The sequence below is a fragment of the Spodoptera frugiperda genome, chromosome 5 (assembly GCF_023101765.2).
Source record: "Spodoptera frugiperda isolate SF20-4 chromosome 5, AGI-APGP_CSIRO_Sfru_2.0, whole genome shotgun sequence".
NCBI classification, from domain to species: domain Eukaryota; kingdom Metazoa; phylum Arthropoda; class Insecta; order Lepidoptera; family Noctuidae; genus Spodoptera; species Spodoptera frugiperda.
The window spans coordinates 7,241,952-7,267,725 of record NC_064216.1 but is presented as its reverse complement, the minus strand read 5'-3'; the positions used below and the strand labels follow the sequence as shown (position 1 = coordinate 7,267,725).

Here is a 25,774-nt window from a genome sequence, read left to right as displayed (position 1 = left end):
GAATATTATAAATGGTGTTTGTTATTAGTCGGTGTTTTTATTTATAGTTATTTGTAAACACATATAATACATTATAGTTAGAATGTTTTTCCACCAAAGGTGTGCTATGTAGCTATGCTACGAAGATGTAACAGCTAAATAGTGAAATTTTGTGACCGTTTCCACTGATGGTAAGCTATGTAGCTGTGCGAGGATGATGCGTAGCTTGAGTTTGCGAATGTATCGATAGCTAAGAAGCCATCGATAGCACACATTTTTTTATAAACAACATAACTTAGCTGGGTTCGTTTCCACCAGTGCTAAGCTATGTGTACCAAATATATGGTTGGTGTAAGCCAAACGCAACCACAGTAACGTAGCATAGCACATCTCTTTTGGAAAAGCAGCCCTTTTCAAGAAATTAATACTAACAATCTCAGTACTTCTGACTTCAGGACTTCTAGTTACAAAATAATAGTCCCTTAAAAAGGCATAAGGACATGTAATCCGAAACCTTACACTGTAACATTTCGACCTAACAACCCACAGTCTTCATAAAAACGATGAAACAAACATTGAAACTGTAGTCCTAATCTCTATTACCTTCATTTTCAGGATTAAGTTACAACACAATAAGTAGCGAATATTAAACTTAATGGTTAAGTTTTACGACTGGTAACTTATATTTTGTAATTGTAGAATACAAGATATTGTTTTGGTAATTTGGTTTAGGTATTACATATTGTTCGACTGATTAGTAAGCTATAAAATATTTTGAGTATAAGTTGGTTCTGTGAAATTATGAAAAAATTAAGTACCGTTTTGGGCTTATTTATTTTATAAATGAATTCAACATCAATAGCCCGGGACAGTCCACTGCTGGTCCAAGTTTAGTTCCGATTTCATAATTTTATGCTGGATTAGATAACCATTTAAAGCTCCGTGTATGTCTATAGTCGTGGTCCATACGTGGAACTAATAAAATATATTCAACAAGGTACTAAACCTCTGTTGCCTACACTTTAAGTTGTATGCGACATTGCGACCATATCTAAAACAAATCATATCTCAAAAATACATCAAAAGAAGAACATTACAAAATGATCTCATTATTACCTAAATGCGTAATTAACGCGAGCATTAATCCCTATTGTATTCTAGTTACTCAATTCAGATAATGGATAATGGACCTTAACCTACATCAAGATAAGAGATAGTTTCTACTGTCACATTAATCTTCTGTGGGCTATAATAGTGGTCTTCAATGCATTGTATCAGAATCATCAGGTTTTATATAGATGAGACACACGGGGAGAAAGACTGGCAAACATTGGCTTTGACTTTTATGTTGACTATGAAATATGGAAGCAGATAACTAAATAGATGTCGATACGTTGACATAATTAACATTTGCTCATAACCTCACTTGTATCTTATAGAAGTCTATAACTGTCTTTCTTATTAGATTTACTATCTCAGTAGCACTCTCATCGAAATCGGTTCAGCAGTTTAGGAGCAACACCAAAAAAACCCTCGTTGGTCGAGTGGTCGCAAGTGCGACTACCAGTCACGGGGTCTCGGGTTTGATTCCCGGGTGGGGAACAGTATTACTGGGCTCTTTTAGGTTTTCGAAAATTTCTCAGTAGCAGCACGGAGTCTGGAATTGTGCCCGGTATATAGGCTCACCCCCTATTACATGGGACTTATAACACAAATGATAAAAACTGGGTGTACAATCGCATTACGTGCTGTATTGTGCACCTCTGCCTACCCCTTCGAGGATAAAAGGCGCGCACACCAAAAAAAAACCAACAATTTTTTTCACACACAAATACTCCTCAAATCCACACTCACCATCGCTAACAAAAAAGAAGTAAAAAGCCTAAAACAAATGACCGCTAATCATCTAAGATTCCATTACGTAAAGCAGCACGCGCCAAGTACACTAGTCTTGACACGGATATGTCAGTGGACGGCGCAGCGGCCATTTTTTCAACAGCTAACCACGTAATGATGCTCTCAAATTATTTGTACCTTCATACCTTTGTTACCGTATTATACAGGTTGTAGCCAAGTTAGTGAATTTGTTTCGTGTTTGGATACATTGGTAGTAATTTAAACTAAGACACTGCTCATGATTTGTAGAGAAAACTTTCGAGTCACAGAAGGACTCTTCATCAGGAGTCAAGCTCAAGAGTCCCTCTGTGACTCGAAACTAGTAAAGCTTTTCTAGATTAATTTACGTGAGTAAACCGTGATTTTTAGTTAATTTAGTATGTCTCACAATAAAAACTATTTGTAGTATATTCGCCTAGAACTTACTAAATTACCAGGTAGGGATCTAAAAGTTTTTATTAAATCAATGATGCACCACACAGCAAATTTATTTGTACTTACAAACTCCTTACTTACTAACGTTCGTAGAACATTAGTTTAAAATAATGATCACCCTTCATTTCGTACACTCTGTATAAGAGGTACTGATTCATTGATGATGATCACAGTGGGTACCGTATATGTCTTGTTAGGCAACCGTATCATTGTTGGGAAATATAGCATGTTGTTATTTGGTGTGATAGTGTTTTGACTTTAGATATATTGAGGTAATTAATGTTATATATCTTTTGTGCAGAATAAAATGGTTTTGTCTGTTACAATATGCATGAGTACTCGTATATAGATATGAGGATATATATGTGAATATATAGGTATGAGTGTATAGATGTGAGTTTTTGGGATGAAGAAAGAAAAGGTAGTGTATTTCATAGAGTCTGCTTTACGAACTCGGTCAAAACCATTAAGGGAGTCATCTAATGACTTCTCCCGCCTAGAATGAGGCGATAGGGAGTGTCAGATTTGTACTGACTAAAACCACACCGTTCCTACTCTTACTTTGATCCGGAGCCCCGGTAAACCCGCTAGGTAATCCCCAGCTCCGGATCGGGTATCAGCCCTTCTGGGCACCATCTGTGCTGGTGTGTTTGCTTGAAGCGAACAATTTCATATATATTTAATATGGAGATGCCGTACTTAACCTAAGAAAAAGGAGGTTTAAACATAAAGATTTTCCCAAATGACATGAAAATTAGTAATTGAAAATCATTTAACTATATACTCGTACCAAGTTCTTGTGCAAGGTACAAAACGACCGCACTATTAACGTTTTAGTAATAGCCGAGTTAAAATGTTGCCTCCTACCACACGTAACATATAATTATACCCCACTTACTCGAATACATAAAACCTAAGCCTAAAATTTACATAAATATTTAAGCGTCCATTAACATTTACTAGCTCCTTCGTTACAAGTCTAATTTTTCATTAACTGAAGGTTTAAATCATTATTAACTAGTTGGGCACAACTATGTGTACCTAGTACTTAGGTATAGCGGTCTGCAATAAACCCGGCACCCGGAGGAGCGCACGCGCATCGTAAAGCGCGCTACTAATCGATTCTATGCCTATAAAGAAATTATTTTCCGCTTACGCGAATAAAATACGTCTCTGCACTATATAATTTCATCTGTGTAAAGTGGTTTTATGAATATTTAGTTATTTCTTGGATTTGCTAGTCATTGCGGTATTGCCGGTCTAGACTTCCCTTTTAGAAACTAAGTTAGGTACCTAGATAAGTACTAGGCATGTTTTAGAACGCAGTTTCGTCTTTCACTATTTTTGACTAAACATCTGGAAAATGGCACGCACCTATCATTCATAATGTTAACATTTATTAATTCCCTTTAAAATATCAACATTTTGAATAAAACAAACAATTTACAAGCAGGATGAGTGAAACTTACAAATAACAAAGCATCGTTACAAATATTGCAATCCAAATAATTTACGAGCTCATAAACACGATCGTTAACTTAAAAATTACGATGTTCCACTTTAAAAGTATAATATCACGTAATCTTGTTCAAGTATCGCCAATAATTTATATTATCTGTGTAAAAGTGAGCCGCAACACCCACTTTATTTCAGCTTTAAAGCGGGAATCGTGAATCATTCTATGTAGCGACAATGCAGGGCTCGCGAACATTTGGCAACGGTTCAAAGATCACGCGATTAAAACTCAATAGACTTCTATATCGATCGGCAGGGTTGTCACGATGCGACTAATTTGAAACCGATTTTGTAATACAATGAAATAATTGCGTCTTTTTGTCGCAACAGTATTTGGGGACGTCTGGATTGCGCAACCGAGCAGATGTCGATGAAATTAACTTATTGCGACTAAGCCTTATTATTTGTTAACAACCGTTATTATTTGTTGAGTCAATCACAGTCATTACTCGAGAACTAGCCGCTTTATTTGTCATCAAGACCTATACATTTTTTATTGGCAATTATTAGCCTGGTTTCGTCCGTCTTCTTTATAATATGTAAGCTAACATGTAATTTGGTTATGTTTACTCGTTATTAAATCGTTTCCTACGAACTTGTACATGGTCATACGATTTGATTTTATAACATTTGTGTTATTTGTTACAGTGTACCATTACCGCCGCCAAGCTGACTACCGCAAATGAGATTATACCCAGTTACCACGTCAAAGCGCTAATAGGTAAGTCACCAAACAACTAAACCATGAAAAAAAGTACTACTAAAATGCAAAAGAAATAGAACAACCTTCTTTATACACAAAATTGATATGACCCCATTAATAACCCAAACAAAACGAAAGCAAATCTTAACCCGCCATCGCCCGCTTAAAGCGCAAACAAAATAAATTAATGTTAAAACTATAAGGTACCCCGTACCTACATACATAAAGGGCGATGGGCAAACTTTATAATGGTAGCCAGGGCTTATTAGAATAAACGTGGCGGGCCGCAGGGCTCCTACACGGTCTGACCTCAGGCCTGCGATTAGTCGACTACTAGTGGAGCACCTTCTTGTAATACCTCGTAACATGTTGAGCTAAAAGCGTATCTAAAGAATTACTGAATACGCCACGGACTTTTTAGGGTTGGAATTTCGAAGATTAGTGTTTAAAAATATAAAGTTTTTCAGTAGTCAATGTTTTTCTTTTACTTAATTTGTGTGTATCAGTGCCTCTCTATAGCTGGTGATTTCGGTTCAATTCTCCGTTCATTTTAATATTATTCAATATCTCTATTCACGATCTCTATTAAAATAATAGTTTTAAAATTTATGTAATTAGATTATGTTATGTTTGAAAGCACTAGGCAATCTCTTAAATTGACAACTTGTATAGCACTACTTTTTTTTAAGATTAGAGCGAGTAAAAATTTACACCTCTCAAAACGCATTTACAGTAAAATATATTAAAAAACACATTAATACCTAAGTGAAGGATATAGTTAAGTTAATCTAAGTAAGTATTTGAAGCCATTATAGATATAGACTTTCTCCATAATCCAAAGCACTAAAATGTACAGCCAAAGTAAGTAGTGACCGAAATAATTTCCAAACTTTTTACGTTTAACAAGAAATAATGGATATTACATAAACTTTCTACAATTTAGAGTAACCACATAATATGTTAGAAAGCTATTTTATTGATTCTAAAGATCAATAAGGAAAAAGTCACGTAAAATAACATCGTATCTGTAAATAAAGTGTATTGTCATACATTGAACGAGCATTCAAGCTATTAAGTCAGTCAAATATTCAGTCCAACTCGGTATTCATATCTAAGACTTTATTTATACTTAACAATATACTTATCAACAGATAGATAAACAGTATCTTATAAAACCATACAACCAAAAAGAAATATAATTAAACCATCAAAACAATTTTTTGCTAAAGGAAAATGACCTTAACGATCTTGGTACGTCTACATTAAAACGGCTTTTTTCGCTTCTTTAGGAAAAACGTGATTGAAATCTGTGAAGACGTTTACAAGATAAACAGTTGGCATCTGTCTTCCACTCACAGCACATACACACGGTCCTCGCTACATTGTGAAACGTACTTGTTCTTACGATTTAATTTTATATGGATTATGCTTTAGATAAAATGCATTTTCTTCGTCTTCAAGATTGATCGACGAATGTGAAACTCAATTACTGCAGTTGCTAACAAAAACAGATCTATGTATTTACGTTTTGTGTGTTCACCATACCATGCATTTTTGTTCTCTAACTTAAATAAGGTTTAGAAGGTAGTGATTACTCTAAAATCGCCAAATCTTGAGAAGTGGCATATGATCACTAGTGGGACAGACTGTAATAAATGGACAAGCTGTATGTTAGGTCTAGGATACTTCTGGGTTCATACTTCATCAATTTTCACATTGATTCCTTCAGATTTTTTTATAACGTTGCCCCACACTATAGTTTTCTCCTGTGTCGTAGACATGACACCCAAACCCGAAACAACAATTTGTGGATCAGACAAAGAGTAGCTCCGTGTGGGAATCGAGCCGGCTACACGTTGCGCAGCTGCCGTTTACCCAGCCACTGCACCAACCGATGATTCAAAACCACAAGATCTTATTAATAATGTGTAGAAGCACCTTCAATTTCTTTCCACATATCGTATCCAGTACAAGAGAACAGTGTGACACTACATCGGCGACTGCATGCATCTGCACGCATTACATGCACCGATATAATCGCGGCAAACGACCGCCGCGGAGAAATTTTCCTAGGAGCGCCGTTTTCCATCTTAAATCTGAATAAATTAGAGTCATTTGCATCATGTATAATGTTTTATGTCTCGTAAGAGTGGACTGTCAGGCGTGGTTTTGAGGCTTTGATCTAAAGTGTTTTTTTTTTGGAAATTCTCTAAACAACCATGTCTGGAATTGTATCTACTGTAAATATACTTCTAGCTCTACCTTCTTTAAGTCCCGAGTAAACAGGTTGCTCATAGGTAGGCGTCCTCCATCGTCGGCCACATCATCGCTTATCACCAGGTGAGATGGTGGCCAAATGCCATCCTATTAAGTATAAAAAAACAAACTAATCTTGTGGCGGAAAGTTCTTGCTTGTGTTATAAAAACTTTTAGTTTTAATCGCGTCAAGCTACTAGTTATTAGACTTAGATAGCAATTTGATTTTACGATATACATAATTCTTGTTATTATTGTTTTACCTTCAAGGGAAATGGTCGAGGAACGGAAACCGGAACCTCGAACCAGTGTTAATACTTCCTCAGATACGCGCTTCGAGTTATAATGAACTTTAAGTAGGTGTGGTTAAGATTTTATCCATCTTTTAACAATTTTACTAAAATAAATACAATGTCATACATAGCATCACTTGAATTCAGTCCTGCTTGTATGTTTGTGTGTAATTATCTCGCGATTGGTTGGATGCGGTTTTCAGCAAAGTATTTTATAGACTTAGAATATGTTACAAGGATATTAACCAGACTTCAAAAAATAAAGGCGGTTCCCTTTTTTGAAAAAAAGTTATATAACAGATACATAACTTAAAAAATATCCAACAAAAGCTATTTTTTGTTTTTATTTCTTAAAGTAAAAAGGTAATAAAGAGAATACAATCAACGACATTATGGGCAAAACAACATACACATATTAGTATACATTAATGACTATAACACCCAAGAATACCATGGGATCTGTCCTGCCGACCTTCCTTCATGAAAAATAGCCATCACCTCTAGCCCCTCTATAATAGAAGACGAAGGTATCTGGTACAAGCAGTATTGTCTAACAATCTAACACTTATACGCCATTGTAACCTCTGATCCCAATTCGATGGTTGCTTCACGAACCACCTGTATCTGTATCCAGTTATTATATTCCCTTACTTTCCACTTACTGAATCACATAATATCCACGGTTATCTTTTAAAAATAGTGGTTGGAATGGGATTTTTATAATATTAGTTATTTATTTATGTACACAAAAAACAACATACAGGATATATTTATTAGTTATACCTATTGATGATACTTGAATACTAGTACTTCCTACTAGTAATTACTACTGATATAATGGGTCACAGTTGATTTCTTAGATTTCGTTACATATGAAATTCAGATTAACCTAATTGAGGGTTCATTCGACTGATTAGAATAAAAAATAACTAAATAGCACAAACTGTTAATAAAAATATCTTTAAAGTCTACTGGTAACATTTTTTCTCTACATTTTCTTAATTTAGCTAAAAATAATATAACAATTCTGAATATCATTATTTAACATTCATGTTGCTTAACTTGGCTACCGAACTTGAGACCACGTCCTCGGCTAACACGAACCACACGAACCAACAAACCACTCTTCCATTCCAAGTCATCTATGATAGATAGCTTTTAAGCAAAAACCATACTTCATTAAACCAATAAAACAAAATCGTTTTAATATATGCGCGTACGCAGAACTAATTACTTCGTGTAGCTTCTGATCTTATTCTGTTTTAATTACCATTTAATGCAAGCGGAGTCGGGTGTGTTAGTTATAATTACTCGTTCAGTTTGATGGTTAAACGGCTGTCAGTAATGTAATGTTAACAGCGATTTTATTAATGGTTCTTTCTTGTGTTTCTGTAATATATTATTTGTATGGTTAGTTGTTGGTATAAGTAGGTTAATTTAGTCTTGAAGTAATATGGCTACCTATTTGCTTTTGAATCGTATATTTGAGTTACTTTTTTACATTTTATGTAATAAAATATTGAAAATATTCTCTGTTTCTGCATTGCTGTTGATACACGACAGGCACTTCTTGTGCCTATATGCCTTCATTTGTGATATACATTCACTGTTAAGCCTTTTTTGATGACGGGGGAAACCTTCAAAAGGCGCCTAGCTCTTTGGGGATAAAAGACTAGGGAGTGTGGGATTTATACCTCACTAAAACCGGTGGCCACCTTCTGCACCTATAAGGGGCACCGGGTCCTCTAAGTAGACCTCCTCCGGATCACTCTTAAACCTAGAGGCCACTCCAATGACACCAAAATCGTCCACTTAAATATAACATAACCTTAAATTCTAAGATTAAAATTTTACGATGATTATATTACAACTACCCATTTCCACGAACCCCAGTTTGGTATCGTGAAGACATTAAGTTAGAGAATTACTAGAGACCTGTAATGTCTTCTCAAATACACATAATATTGGAGTATAATTCTATTTTAAACGTTCCCAAGAATGGCACTTCCCACTCCAAACATAATTGCCACTTCTGCCACCCACAACATCATTCCAGCTAACCTCTTGACCACTACAACATGGCTATAAACGAATGAACTAAAATAACTACACTTCATTCGACATTGGTCTCAGATATCTGAATTCTATGGCATTTTATGGAAAACTGAACTCACTACGAAGGATAGTAGCCAAATGGCTTAAACACCAGTCAAATAGGACAGAATAAAAAAGTTAACATGTAACTTATTTTATCAAATCCTATGCCAATGTCTTCATCGTTGGCAACTTCTTAGTTGGTGCAATGGCTGAGAAACCAGCTGCTATGTAGGTAGCGTGTAGCGAGTCCGTTTCCCGCACGGAATAACTCTTTGTACGTTCCACAAATTGTTATTTCAGGACTGTGGCTGTAGTGGATGACATCTCATCAAATCAAATACATGACAATACTGACCTGTCCGTAGAGTAAAGAAACCGTTAAAATACAACAATAATTAAAACCACCAATGAATGTTGATTGAATCGCAAATGAAACTGAACTTACTTATTTGCCTAAACGTTATCAGTTCTGACACGATAATATATTATTATCCTTCGGAACAGGATGTCGACTAATTGAAAAGTAATTTAAATTAAATACTGCTTAATTGTTTGCTTCAATAACTAATCATAATCGATCATAAAATTTTCATAAAACTTAGTTTATTACTTATAGCTGGGCGGTCCATTGGGTATTGGCATATCAAGGCTAAGAAAAATATTATTTAAGGTAAACCGTACCTTGATAAAACCTAAACCTTTTTAAATTTGATCTCCGACTCGCTTGCCAAGGGGGGTGATTACGGCAAACCCTCTTATGTATAGGATGCCCAGAGTCCAGCAGTGGACGCTGTCGAGGGCTGTTTTTGATGATCTTCCCTTATGCGTTCAGGGTAGAACAAAATTTCGAAAGGATTTAACCTCTCCTATATAGGTATCTAGTATTTAAAAGCCTTATAGAAAACACATTATGTCTCGTGTGGATCCGGGTTCCGGCACACAAAGGGTTAATTGGTGGAAAATATTAATTATAAGTTGTTTTTTAAATTACTAGAGTATAAATGTCAAATGCAACAAAAACCTAGTTACGGTAAATGTTAGGCAGATGTCACATTACGCTATTTGATTGTAAACGAGATATAGCTGACCGTAACTTACTGGGCAGTGTCAGATTAGCTTGAGTTGTTGCACTTGAATCAGGTAGCGCTTTTGATATTGTGATATAGCACTTAAATCAGATATTTTTAGATACAATGACATGAAACTCAAGCACAGCTGTAAGCAAAAAACGCCTGTCAAAATTTGTTTTTCAGTAGTTATTTTTCCAATTTCTATAAACTAAACTTTTTACTACGTAAATGTTGAGTTATAATAAGAATTAGAAATTTTCGTTAAATATTTTTATTATCACAATCTTATTCTAAAACATAGATAAATATCTCTATCTACTCTTTTATCCTAGAAATGTAATTTGAAGCGATAATAGAAAATAAATTACAGTTAGTCCAAAACGAGGTCTATTTTATCCGGTTAAGGCGGTTATACACAACCGCAGTTCTAACCTGACCAATAAGTTTCAATTGAACCATTGAATGCTAACGAAATATTGTTATATTCAACATAAAATTGAGAAGCAATGTTATATTAAAGGTACAATATAGTTTAATATTTTGTAATAAATTGATATTTAAATATCATATTACATTAGCATACATTAAATACATAAAATTATTATTAACTTAAAGAGTTCTTTGTTTGTCTGTCTGTTTATTTACTTGTTTGAAAGGAGATAAAACTGGGAATACTAGTCCAATTTTAGTGAGTCGTTTTTCATCTAAGAGTTCTATTTTTAAGAGGGCTTAATTATAGAAATTATTACTTTCATAAGTACTACACTACGTCTGGCAACAGAGTCGACAGGTAAACCCATAGGAAAATATTAGTAGTTTTACATAATTGATTATTTATATCAATCTAACTGACTCCATTAACAAGATGTAAAATATTGAATAAATCTATATTATGACGATTATTAATTTGTTCATGTTTACACAAGAGGAATAAGGCTTAGTGGGCCATAAAGATTGGAATGTTTATAACAATTGGCATTAATAATGATATTAAAATGATAATGTATTGATATAATCAATTTTGTTTTGTATAATTTTGTTAAGCAAACAGGACGAATTTTGTATGCTTAATAAAATTCTACGAGCTACGATACCTCATATGAATTACCCAGTCAGTGGGCATTTAAAACACCAGAGACGTTACTAGTGCGTTTTCTACCTTTTCCAATCTCATTCACATAGCGAAATACAATGCTAGCGATATTTCAATGTAGCTGCGGACTGCTTAGCAAGATACCGGGGCTCCGGCTAGAAAAACAGGAGTAGGAACAGGGTGGCTTTTAGTCAATAAAAGTCTGACACGCCCTGTCACATCACTCAAGACTGGGGAATCAGATGATTTTCCCCCTTAAATAAAAATTATTATTTCACGCTGGTTTTTGCAAGGTCACTCCAGTCAAGTTCGTCTATTCATGCCGAAGAACAGCTATCATACCGTTTACATTGCATTCCCAAAACTTTCAAAATGTTTCATAAAATTTTGGAACATTTTTTATTTTATTATTTACATTATTTTTGCAAGACTTTGACTTTTATTTTTATTACATTTAAACGAGACTTTCAACTCGTAAATTATTCTTGTCGTATATAATAAACATTAGTGTTACATATTCGCAAAATTCTTTTTTCCTTTGATCGTAAAGATGTTTGACGATTCAAATTGAACTGGTTTGGCTTTTTGCACTTAGTCTATTATAACTAGTTTGTTGGTCTAGTCATCGCAATTGCAACAGCTGAGCTCGAGGTCCGGCTATTGAGACAAAAGCAATACGGATTCACGCTTTCTCTACGAAAAACAGCTCCAATAACACTGCAAGTCTGAAGACTACAATGTAAGAAAATTATCTATTAAATGCCTTAGGTAATAGTTCCTTGATCTACATAAATATAATGGAGCATGCCGCCTTTTAATCTTCAAAGGGGTAAGCAGAGATATAAATTGTCTATACATGGCAACGGTTACCTACTCTTTAAAGTTATATTACGAGTTTCCTTCGTTCATTGATCTCTAGTAGCACAAATAAGTAAACATAAGCAAAGAATAACAGATCTAAAAAGAGGTTTATTTATTTAGAAGAAAACACACGCATAATAAAATTTAGAGCTTAAGCCAATTAATTATAAATGCACCATCAATCTACAATAATAAAACCTCGGTAACAACAAAACTACAGCATCTGTACCTTATCAAAGAACATTGTGAATCAGAGGCCGACTTTCCTTCGATACATCGCGAAAGCAACGGGTCTACGTACACACAACTACACAAAACCAGTATAAACTGACCGTCCAATGTATAGAAAGATCACACAAAGTGAGATCAAGATAAACTGGTATTGTATAGCTTAATGCGAGTGCCTATTTGCGGTTTCCTACAATTGATATTACGCGGGTTTGCGCCACTAGTAACCATCTCGATTTCAAGTCGATTGCTTTTATATCGATGTATCGTAATCATAGTTTGTCTATCGATATGTAGTTTGTATAGTTATGCAGTAATTGGAGAAAAAACATCTGGTCATATCAAATTGGAACTGGTTATTTGGATGTAGGTAATTATTGAAATTGGTAAGCTGGTAGCAACAACGAAGATTGTTGATACGCTGCACATCAAACTGACCCAATCAGACAAAATTCTCTATTGCATTCTCAACCTTTTTCTCTTACTATAGAGTTGAAAATTCTTTGAAGAAGTTTGACAGATTGAGTAGCTTGTTATGCTGGTAGTTTGCACAAATATTTAAAGTTGACTCGTTACTTTCCGACTCATTCGGATGTTTCCTAACAACCGAAGCTTCGAAATGCTAACTTGATGTCTAAACTATAATGTACACATTCAAGAACAATGATCTTACTGATAAGGCTCTCATTACGTTCATACAAACATTCTTTTACTTTTTTGTAGTCATAATGCACTACTGCAACAAAAACACAAAGGTGCATTCATGTTAATGAAATTGAGTCTTTATTTTTATGAACTTAGATATCATTATTGACCATGATACCAGCCACAGTACAATTAGGTACTGTTGCATATTCTCCTTTAATCACTTCCAAATCATAATCATTTGGTTAGGAGTACCTTATAATATCCATAGTACATTTATACTAAATACATTTTCTAAATAAATAACAAATAAATATACTTATCTGAGAAGCGAGTTATTGTAGTAGGACACTTATCGCCTAGAATCAGAGACAGGCCGCATATTAAGATCACATCAAAATACATAATTTGTGCGCAATGCCACTGGATACCCGTTGTTACTATAAAAGGCTTGAAATCTAGGCTTTCTTTTGTACAAATATACGTTTATTTTCTATGATAAAGACAGAAATAAATATACTTTTAAGATATCTGAGTCTATTATCCTACTCTTTATTTCTTTATTTATGAATTATATTTTTCTCTCTCACTCTCTCCTTCTCTGTTTAAACTATATCATTTCAATTCTTTAGATTAAAAATAATATATTAAAAAATATAGGTATAACCTAAAACAGTTTTCAAAATGTATCTTAAATATCCACAAAATGGCGTCCACAACGTGTTAATACCAATTTCTTAGCATTTAATATTTTAATAGAACAATTTAGATTCTAGATAAAGCGATTGAGAGCGTCAAATGGTACTAGTAACATTAAACTATGTTAATATGCTAATGTTAGATAAAAGAAGGTTGTAAAATTGTTGAGTTAGTGATCAAATCGACGCACACGCATTGCTTTACATAATAATATTAAACGGATCCTCGAAGGAATTCATATTATTAAGAATACTTCAAAGTCTTTTATTTGATCCTTTTTATTAGACCACCATTAGTTAAACGACTGCACGGTTGGTGCTGGCTGGGCAACTGGCTACCGCGCAACGGGTAGCGGGTTCGATCCCGCACGGAGCAATTCTGTGTGATCCAGAAATTGTTGTTTCAGGTCTGGGTGTCATGTGCATGTGAACTTGTATGTTTGTAAACGCACCCACGACACAGGAGAAAATCCTAATGTGGGGCAACGTTTTTTTACTCGAAAAAAAAAAAAAAGTTAATGAACCAAGTCTTTAACACAATACACTAAAAACTAAAAGTACAAAATAATGAATACTTCTTTGACCAACAGAGAGTAAAATCGCCTAACTAAGAAAAAACTAGGCGAGGTGCCACTGTCCAGTTGTTGTTTATTGGGATTTTCTATCCTATCTATATATATATGTTTATTCGCATGTATGTAAACTTCATGTGTGCGGTGTAGGATTTATGACGTCATCCGTTGATTTGCTTGTCGATAGTCTTTGCGACCTTCCTCATCTGTCATATGTCATGTGTCACCACACTTAAAATCGAATTCAAAATCTCTTTAGTCTTCTAATCACCTTGTCATAGTATTTAATATGTATATACTCAGATAAAAGAAGGTTATAACATAGTTAAGTTAATGAACAAACTATCGGCATGTACGCATCACATCAATACTTTATGAAACTAGTTCTAACACCCGGTAGCTACGTTCGGACGTTTCTCTAGCAATAATTGCTAATTTCCTTTAAATACAATCTCATTTAATTACAGTACATCGCCTAACTTATCCACCTGATTTATACGAACATCTGCACAGAAATTGGATTCTTATTAGTTCTTAGATTTAGAGTTGTCGGATTCTGCGAATTCCTATATTTGATTTTATATTAGACTTGAACCATGTTCTCAATAGATCATTCGAAAAAGAAATGGTTTCTTCTAGACCAACACTTTTATTAAGTAAACTTACGAACAACAATTTTTTTATAGGTAAGTGTTTATCTTTTGTCATGATAAATATAACATTTTTCTTACATTTTCCAACAAACCAGACACGTGCTCTCTAAATCAGTGGCATCCGAGAAACCGTTATACAAAAAAGATGTATCAATACCAACACTATCATACAATCTATTTACATTTTAACAGTGAAAGTTTTAGACCAATTGTAGAAGGCATGCGTCTACGCAATCCACTCTCGTTCTTACAATTGGCCACTATTTTACGTAATAGTGTCCAGAAATGTCCCCCACATGTCATTCAAGTTGATTTTTATCTTATAATCTTGCAGATGATTACGCATGATGCATATCATTAAATATTAAGCGTACGATCATGTCTTATGAAATTATAAAGTAGCTAGGGTTGTGTCATGCTCAGTTGGCTAGTTAAATTAATCTATAATAGTACCGGTGTCATCCGAAGATGTAACACATATTTCCTCGAAAAGATAGGAAAAGCTTGTAGTTGTCAATTAATAAAATGATAAATGTTTTTTGTAATAAAGTCGAAATTGTTAGCAATTGTTTTATAATTATAGACTTTATCGATAATAGTGGAACTTTCGCTATCAGACAACCCTATAATGCGATGCGCTCGCGATCTAAATCGAGAAGACATTTGCACCTTACGACATCCATAATACAAAATTTTGAAAAAGATCCTTACGATAATATGTCATAGGGAACTTTAAACGTAAACCAACTATATTATTTCCGAAAATAAAATAACACATTGACAGTATTATATCGATTATGTCCAACACATTGATAAAATAAGGCAGAAAGCAAGAAAATTCCATTTTGAAATCGCAAAACCGCGAATGGCTACAAGATGCATACATAATAGATTTTATTGACTGGCTCCGGATTAGTACAACCATCTCGTTTCCAATGATTACACTTACACCGCTCCAATTATGCTATCGAGTCAGTAAAAATCGATATTCTAGATAGTGACTCGATTAAATGAAGTGGTTTCAACAGCTCTATTGAGATTCTCGGTATTAAGTATCGGATGAATTAAAACAATAACATGAACCGAAGTCGTGTAACTAGAATTTCACTCTTATTTTATTTTTTGATTTTTGAAATAAAAATACTTCACACTATATTGTGAAATTTCAACCATGTGTACAAATAGTTGCGGATTTTATGTATAAGTTGTTAGTTTAATTGAATACTTTTTTATTTATTTGACATGAAACAAACACTAAAGAAATCTGATAAATCGGATCAGCCGTTTCTGAGATTAGCGCGCACAGACGAACAGACAAACAGGACAAACAGACAAGAAATGTGAAAACCATGCTGCACAATATGACATTATTGGGTTCGAATAATTTATTTTTGATCGTTATTTTTAAGACATTGTAGTTTTAAAGTATAGATGTAACCAACCGCACTTAATGGAGGAAATAGCTTAACTTGGTATAATTATTTTACGATATCAATAATTTAATTGTATGTAACTACAACGAATCACGGTATATTCAAGTACCGTACAATATTGAAAAGTTCTACTAGTTTCGAGTCACATCATCATGAGCAGTATGCGCAGTCGCGGCGACGTCGCGCAGCCTACTGACGGACAGCAGGCCAATATAGTCATCATCGAACATTTTTGCACATAGACTACATAATCAATTAAGTGAAATAACTTTTATAAAAACCAATCTATCTTCATAACAGTTTTCTAAAGAAAAATTATCAAGAACGGATGCGCCCACAATTACACGCGGGAAGTCGATCGCTTTTCTAACAAATATCTGACGCCAATTTACTTGAAATAACTAGTCACAGCTACGACAACTTGCATAATTGGTTATTGAACACGAAGCCACATCTTGGACTATAAAAATATATTTAGCACAAAATCAACTGCAATAAAACAAACATTTAGGGCTCTCTAATGGAATCTGTAAAGTGACATTAGGAAAAATCGATTTCACCTCATATTGCCAGCAATCGATATAATCGGCAATCATCGTTACCAACCTGACCGTACCTACTGGAGTATAAATCCACTCACGAAACGAGTCACAGAAACCGATGCCTTAAATCACGAACCACTCACGCGTAAAGTGAGTGGAAAAAAAACTTTATCAATTTTCGTTTTTATCGATTTACTTTAATACAATTTACCGAAATCAAAGAGGACTTTTACCTCCATTTGCGCGAAAGCCGAAATAAACGTTGATCGTTTTCAGATATGACTCTTTGCGGGCCTTTTAAAATGATTGGCGGCGCTTGCGCACCCGCCTTCGTTAATTTTCAACTATTTTCGTCAGCAATTAGGTAATCAAGTGCCTTTAAGTTTTATGATTTTAAGGCTTTTTCACGTCGTATAAAGGAGATAACATGAACTTTATTAACTGTTAATTACGTGTGATTTTTGAACATAACGCGAATATAAAATTATGGTAAGTGTATGCTTGCGTTTTAAAATCGTGAGCTTTAAAATACGTGGATTGATAAAACGCCTCATTAAGACGAGGATAAACAGAAACAGGTACGAAGGTACCCACGTACTTGGTGCAGCAAATAATTTATTAATGCATCATTTTGAATGTACATAATTCAATCACTTGCGGTGTAAGTTGTCCGCTAGAAATCGAACAAATTCGATCACCAAAAGGAAACGAGCGAATCGTAAACTTAATTTATATTTACTTCAATTAGCAATAGAAATGACGAAATTCTTGTGGACTCATGTTATAGAAAGGAAAGGCTTTAAAACAACTACCTATAGCAGCGCTATTTAACACCAATAGAGATAAATCTAAGGTCAACTTTAGATAAAAACTAATGCAAATAAAGATAAGACTAATGTAAAAAGGAGTTTATAAATCACACACCTAACTGCAGTTTTAATTACAAACTGCAGCAATTACATCACAACTCCACAAGGTCATAAGCATTACAATTCAATGTGCACATGCATTAAAAACCGCACACTTTGACATAACGTACGTGTATATCGACGCTTAAAGTCTTGCGACAATCGCACGACAGCAAACAGCGACTAATCGTCCAATATTTTTGCAGACGCAACAGTTTATAAGTGGTATAAGTTTAGCGCGTGCTTGCTTAGTATGTTGGAGCGGTTATAACGGCTCATCGGGTGCAGGCAGGCACGCGCGCCCGCGAGAGCATCAATTACCGGGTCGTGAGCGCTCCTGCACTACAAGCAATATAAATAAAAGCTGGCCAGCACACGCCACCGACCACAATTTCACAGTGGCGCAATTGTAAAATGCTAGATCGAAAAGGTCTCGAGTTCAAACTCCTTATCTTTATGTCAGATGTATTCCACATAGAAGTCTAACGTTGCCGGCTGACAGATACGCTTTCCGCGCCGCACGTGCCGCTTGAACTTTGCAGCCAAGGTCCACTAATTTACCGGAGATTTTGATATGATTTTGAATAACTGTTTGTATCGAAAGGTAAAAGTGAATCGATGCTCCCCGATCGCAAGTATACGAATGTCGGTCGTGACTGCGGGTGAAGTGGCACGCGTCCCCGCGTCACGCCGGACGGTTGCGCTTGCGACGCACAAAAACGTCCAATGAAGCGCGCTGCCGCGTTATTCTTCTATTTTTCGCGGCGCCTCCGTCCCATTTTCCCTTTCCTAACAATGGCCTCGGTCACGCACAGCGTTGATAAAAGCCGGATTGATTCGCTTTCGCTTCCCCGGCGACGATGTCGCAGCCGGTGACGACATGTACGGCCCTTGCGGTAAACTCAGACACTGTGAAATCAGCCTAATTCTTTGTTTTGGAACGGACCACTAATTTTACGCGACACAAAATATAAAGGTCTCATGTATATCTTAATCTCCTAAATAGGAGTTATCTAATATAGATCTCAAGAAAATACCATGTCCACACAAACATTTGCCATTTTGATGTGGACAGATTTATACAACAGTTTGTGGTACAGCGAGTGCCATTAATTTAGTCTGTTGACGGAATCAACTTCGCTTGTTATGACCTAACCCACTTGTGTCAGCGTATAATTATTGTTTTTATACGAGCCACGGTGGGACGTAAAACAGAAAGTTTAAATAAACACCTTAACTCCATATCTCTGTGAGATCACGACATTTTTATATAAAATTTAATAGGTTCAAATAAAACCTTTTATTACACAATCCAAAGGAAACATTAAAAATGTTGCGAAACCGACGCGACGTTCGATTCGCGTAAAAAGAAACTTTTAATTTTATTATTGCAATTTGTCGGATATAACGTCAATAGTGTCGTTAGTCCTTATCGAGGTGATTAAGAAACGTCAAACAGTCTTAAATGTCGGTCTTTAGGCAATAATTAAGGTCGATAAAAGGAAAGACGATATATTTTAACGTCGTGTGAAATGGGCCTAAAGCATCATCGTGTGTGTCCGTCCTTAATACTATGGCGGACACCATAAGTGGTAGGTATTCAACTCAATTAAACTGTTGAGGATTCTTTTGCGAAGGTACTTGTTTATTTCCAAATGACAGTTAACAAGCTATGTGATATTTTTGTACTGATATAACTAACTATATATTTAATAAAATAATATAAAAAAAATATTGACTACTTCATCTCTGCAGAAAAGTACGATACTGTAAAAGACAACAATCTCAGTTATCATCTAAAAAAATCAAACAGCTCTTTTTAAATGGAGAAAATCATCCAATAACTTCTCCCGTCTTGGGCAAGGCCAGAGGCTATGTCAGACTCTTACTGACTAAAAACCACCCTGAGGATAAAAAAAATCTATTTTTCGGAATACATATTCTTTCAGCAATATAAGAGACCACAGAGATATTTATTTACCTGAAACTCCAACGCGAAAAAAGATTATAGAGTACATAAAATCACTGGTTAGCGACCAATATAATATACAAACACGTAATTAGAATCAGCTTACATATCAGAAATTCAAATACATAACAAAATTATTCAACAATCTTATCTTGCAAGTATTCCGCATTCCATGACGTAATAGACATCGCCCAATGTCCATCTATCAAGAGATACGGAGGATTTCAATAGCGACTTAAACTTCACCTTTAAAGGACAATACACAAAGCTTAATCAATAATAGACCTCATCTATCTAACCTCCGCTGGTTATTAGTTTCAAATAGTGTTACCATTATATTTAAATGAGACTGGGACATGGTAATTTGGTTGGCTGTTCAACTGACTGAACTGGGACGGTTTTGGAAGTATCTGATTGAAAAGGGTCGGAAAAAATGCTTATATACGATGGTCAAATTGTGACTGCAACTTTTTAAAGAGACTTGTGTAAAGTGGTTTGGAATACACAGTTCTAAAATAAATGAAACTAGAATTATGCCCATGTGTGAATATCAATAATACCAATCTCTTCTTCTTTTCCTGTCCATACGTCATTTCAAGATTTAATTCCCTGTTACCACTACTCAATTAGCAAATGGTGGGTTCAAAAACCTTCGGAGTTTAAGAGATATGCTTTAGAAGACTAAGTACCTAATTGCTCTGATACTAATGTAACAGCCTATAACCATTTTAACCATATCAGTGTTATTAGCCGAAAGCAAAAAAGAATACAAAAGGGAAGCATGTTATCAAACATCAACTACTTAAAATATGACATCCCATTCCTCGATTACCGAGCCGAATGGTCACCGCACTCGCGTCGCAACCAGCGAACAATCGATCAGCGCGAGTACATTGCGTTATCTCGCTCGCCATTCGGAACAAACAAATTCAATTAGGATTAAGAAATTAAAGCACAACTCAAAGGAACCGCCGACCGCTTCCGAAGATACCCGAAACAGTTCGTTGACATCCGATATCAGAATCCCAAAATACAAACTACTTGTCTTTTAAGCGATCGAATCAATTATCGGACTGGTCTTTGTCCGAAACCGTCTTTGAAAGTTGTCTTACATTTATTTGTATCATAACATTTTCTATACATGTTTGCGTGAATGGAAAAACTCGTATTTTTATCTCCGGACCGATCTCTCTACAGTTTACGATACTGTAGCATATATCGTCAGTCTAACTACCCTCTGCAAGTCATCAGAGAGCTAAAAAAACGTATTTTCAGAATGTAACGGACGGAATTTAGACACGCGTAATATACTGTTTTTTATTATGTGAAAACGCGCGGCCAATTGACGCAGTCTGCTTCTGTGTTGCCTTTATTTCGCCACTGCGTTCACAAACCATAAAAAGTGCGCACGCAAATAAAATCTTTTTTGCAATTGCCGTAAGAGTCATTGTGAGTTGAACGACAAGTCTTTTCTGATGCTACTGTTGGGTCGTAATGTTTAAAAAAGTCGGGTACGTGAGAAAGGTTGCTCTACTTGCAGAACCTTTGACACAATATTCGATGTGTTGAACTCCAAGTTGTAATTAAAGCTACAATTCACGTAACATGGTACATCGTAACAAGGCTGTATGTCGTCTGTGATGTGACCATAGCGCATTCACACCATTAAAAACTGTATTTTATGTTGACATTCGTTGACATACGGCGTCGCTCGACGGTTATTACCGTGAGTCATCTTTATTCCACGCTCTAGAATGAGTCTGCCGTATAAACTAGTAAGCGTTACTTAGCTGTTCCTCATCCATGTAACAAATTTATTTGAGCTCGTTAAAAATGCAAGTTTTATTAACAAAAAAAAACTCGAACCAGTTTATAACCGGCCATTTTCGTTTTGTATTTTCTAATTGGAACAGCATAGTCAAATGTTTTATGATTGATAAAACGAAGATTCAATTAAAGTAATTATGTTTATTGAAGAAGATCTCAGATGATGTCGATTAAAACAAGTTAGAAATGTTATTTTTAATTCTTGCAGCGCGCGCCCCACTTATGTAGAGGCATTATTTATGAGACGTCATCTATAAGGGGTAGTCGCACTACAAACTACTTTTCCTTCGATCGAGTTTTCTCGCAGGGACCGGTCACATCACTTAGAGGAAACTGTCGTTTTCAATCGCAAAACCGGAGCGATGATTCCCCTTATCAAATTACGGGTCTTGTCGGATAGTGAAAATTTTCCCACATTTTCTCGGTGTACATCGACGTACAGATGATATAAATCAGGGTGAAATTGTTGGTTGCGCCTGCGCCGCCGCCGCTCGAGGCTGCTAATGGGTGGTTATTTGTAAGTTTTCACTGGACGCCCGTTACGCGCCATCGAGCTCTTGCCTCCAACTCGACCGCTGTGACGCACGCCACCATTTTTACCCATAATCATAACACTTTCGTTTCATACTCGAAAAAAATGTAAATCACGGCGAAAGAGAGATCTCCCCTTTTGAACGAGAAAATTATTTCGAGAAAAAAAGTAAAAGTTTGCTCCCACAGTTGCGTAGGAGTTGATAAATTAAAATGAAAAATTATTGCAATAAAATGTCGCCTATAAAACAAAACGCCATAATAGAGTGACACAAATGTCTTAATATAACATTTTTAATTGCTTCTTGCACAATAATGTGTGACTATTCTCACTGGCTTGGTCGTGAACAGCTATATCAATTAATTAATATCAGATAATGATCGGTATGCAGTATTCGGTAACAGTCCCCTGCTGAGTCCTGTCGTGAGCTTGTCTCCTTAACTATTGACTATCGAAAGTCGATTAAAAGATCGCAATCTTTCATAATCGTTCCATTGTCCCTAATCTGTACAAAAAGTGAGCAGGTTGAGCAAGTCGCATTGTGCAGCCTATTCAATAACAAGACATGGGAAGTTACATCGAATTTATTTCGAAACTGATAAAAAATCGATTTACTTGAAAAATCCGTTTGTTGTTTTTTTAAGTGGATGCTTTTCTTTCATTGCTCGTTTTATAACACTAATTTGTTTTCGACATTTATTGTACTATTTTTTGAAGAAGGTTTAATCTTTTTCTTTAGATATAACTGTATTGTATACCTACTTTACATTTTTGTAACATGAGGGGTCTATATTAATCGTTTACTTTCATGTTAGCTTGAGATTTACATCTTCCATTCTTACTATCTGCCCATTCAATAGGCTTTATTAGATTTCCCGATGTAATGACAGCGCTATGGAACGGGACTGGGAGGCCATTACGCGCGGACACGACCGCCGCCGGCCACGGGCGCCGATCAACTGAGGAAGTGACGCCGCGCCTAGCTGCGCACGCGCATGTCTCACAGGGGTGCAGCTTCCGACAAACGATGTTTTTTTAATTAGTCCTTTTAAAGCCTATGAAAAGATTCTTTTAGTTCGAAATGCATTATGTAATGAACGACTATGTAGTTGATAGACAGATTTAGAGCACTCGTATGCTAAAAATGGAAAGAAAAAACTTAGAAATTATTGATTACGTATTACATTTGCGTCTTAAAAAATACCAAAGCGTAGCTCGATATGTAACAGGTTCTTAAGAGAGTAATATGTATCAGTATTTGTATGCAAAAAGCGAACTGAAGCGGAAATGAGCTCTAAGTTAGTAAATACCTTATTAAGAAGTAATTATAATGGCAACTAATACCAAGTGAAACGAAAGTGTTGCAACCTTATACCAAATCTTCTATGTGGGGCCGTGGGCATGGATTCAGATTTAGTATTTGAACAAAGCCAGACCGCACGCCTTAGGCCATCGAATGTCATTTCAAGATTCAACATTAGTTTCGCGTCTCGACAACCCTGAAATATTCGTAAACTTTGACCACGGATATTAATACCAAACACGGATTGAAGAAGTTATAAACATCAGACCGTATCAGTTTCGCTATGTTTTCTTGTAAAATGTACGAAATAGAATTACTTAAATGTAAAGTAAGTAACTAGATTTTACGGTCAATTACACGTTCTAAATGTGGAACATTTTTCATTACGTTTGATCTGAACAAATCTCTTCGGTTAGCACACCACCTGTTTTATATAAAGAGATTATACCTGCAATATACCATACACTTTTCTTAGTACAGGTAACTTAGTCACCAATAATTAAAAGTTACCAATAATTTAAACATTAGAGTACAGGATACAGGTTTATACATACTAAGAGTTAATTATTTAGTATAATATTACACAATAAGAAAAGCTAACAATTAAACTCATGTTAATAATTTCTCTATCTGTCAGCAAAAGACTACAAGCAGCCTAAAGCGACACAAAACATAAAATCACCAACCAACGCGTTATTCTAAAACATTGAATGACAACAAAATATCTAGAATGTTCCATCTTATCTCAACATGTTTATAGCTTAGCCATTTACAAATATTTGAATACATATTTTGCAACACTATAGCAGTATGTACTATGACGGTACCACTCTATAAACTAAGACATTCTGAATACCGATACCAAATTGCTTCCAAATAGTTTGTGATCGAGATCTAAGATAGTATCTGAGTTTAAAGACAATCTCCGTTTAAAATCAGGTATTCAATTATGTCAGCGAACACTTGTTTAGATATATTTTGTGTTGGCGGCGCCTTTTTGGTCACTGTTGTGTCTGGAAACCCATTCTTGGAACTATAGGGACATATTTTGAAAATTCTGAACGGATAGCAATAACTGTTTCCATTTTAATGTTCTTTTGAATTGGATTTCTAGAAGGATATTTCCCTAATGTCTTTAGGACAGTTAGAAAATAACATTTGTATAAACACTACGTCTACTAAACTCGAAAAACTTTTTAAATACGCTAATCACCAACTTCAAGGTCTTAAAACCAGCTGCGGACTTCCTAGCGGGTTACCAAAGTTCCGGCTCGACAGGCTGGAGTGGGAACGGAGTGGTTTTTGGTCAATTAGAGTCTGACACTCCCTCTCGCCTTGCCCAAGGCGGGAGAAGTTATGTACTTAATTATCTCTGAAACCTTTTAAATAACTTTTTAGCTACAACAAATAACTATCACACATTCAATCAACCCAAAGAGCAGTATCTAATTTAAAACCGATAGATATCAAAGTCAGTATTAAAAATAAACCCACCAGACATTTTGATAGACCAATTTAAATGCCACACAAATAATGCGGAATGATGGACAAATTTCCATTTCCATTGATGAATTCCTTACTCATTTGATGGCCATATTGAATAGAATCATGGACGTTGAAATGTGGCCACCTTCAGATACTAGACACAAGTAATAAAATTATGGTAAGTAATCGTTACTTGGTATTGATCTGCTACATGTAAGGCTTATACGCTTATATTGAAAGTAAAGCGCTTAAGAAAATTGGACTGTAATTTTAGTGAAGTAAGACATCAATTTGATTGGTTTCAAGAGATTTAGCTTCCGTAAAAAAATCTGGTAAAGATGTTAATGAAGAATAATGATAATTTATATGCAAATACTAGAAAAAAAATAAAATTCCTTTTTTATATCAAAAAAATAAGATTAGATTTTTTATATCTCTGTATTACTTTCATAAAGAAAATACCTCACAAAATAAATTGATATTACTAAAACAACACCACATTTTTCACAAACCACACCCTTAAAAATACAACAGCAAAATTACAAAATAATTTTCGCCTCAATGTATATCGATCAAAGGAACGCATTTATCAAGATCAGCGTGTGCGCATCAATTGCAATGACTATTAAACGGAGTCATGCGGCTTGAATGCTTGTTCTATTGATGATGGCTGACATTAAATACCATCTTGCATCACCATGTATAATAACCGATGGATCTGCTATTTTACTGATGAGCCTTTCCATACCTCGTGGGTGTCCTTCAATGTTCCTTGGTTTTC

The 25,774-nt window shown here is 35.2% G+C and overlaps 1 protein-coding gene across 2 annotated transcripts in view; it reads left to right on the top strand.

Moving 5' to 3' along the window:
- Nucleotides 1-25,774, top strand: part of LOC118271922 (transcription factor hamlet) — a 108,118-nt gene that overhangs the window by 39,511 nt on the left and 42,833 nt on the right. For both annotated transcript variants that reach the window (XM_050693950.1, XM_035588185.2), the window contains exon 2: nt 4,474-4,546. The gene's annotated coding sequence lies outside the window, so the exon portion shown is untranslated. The remainder of the gene's footprint in view (nt 1-4,473; nt 4,547-25,774) is intronic.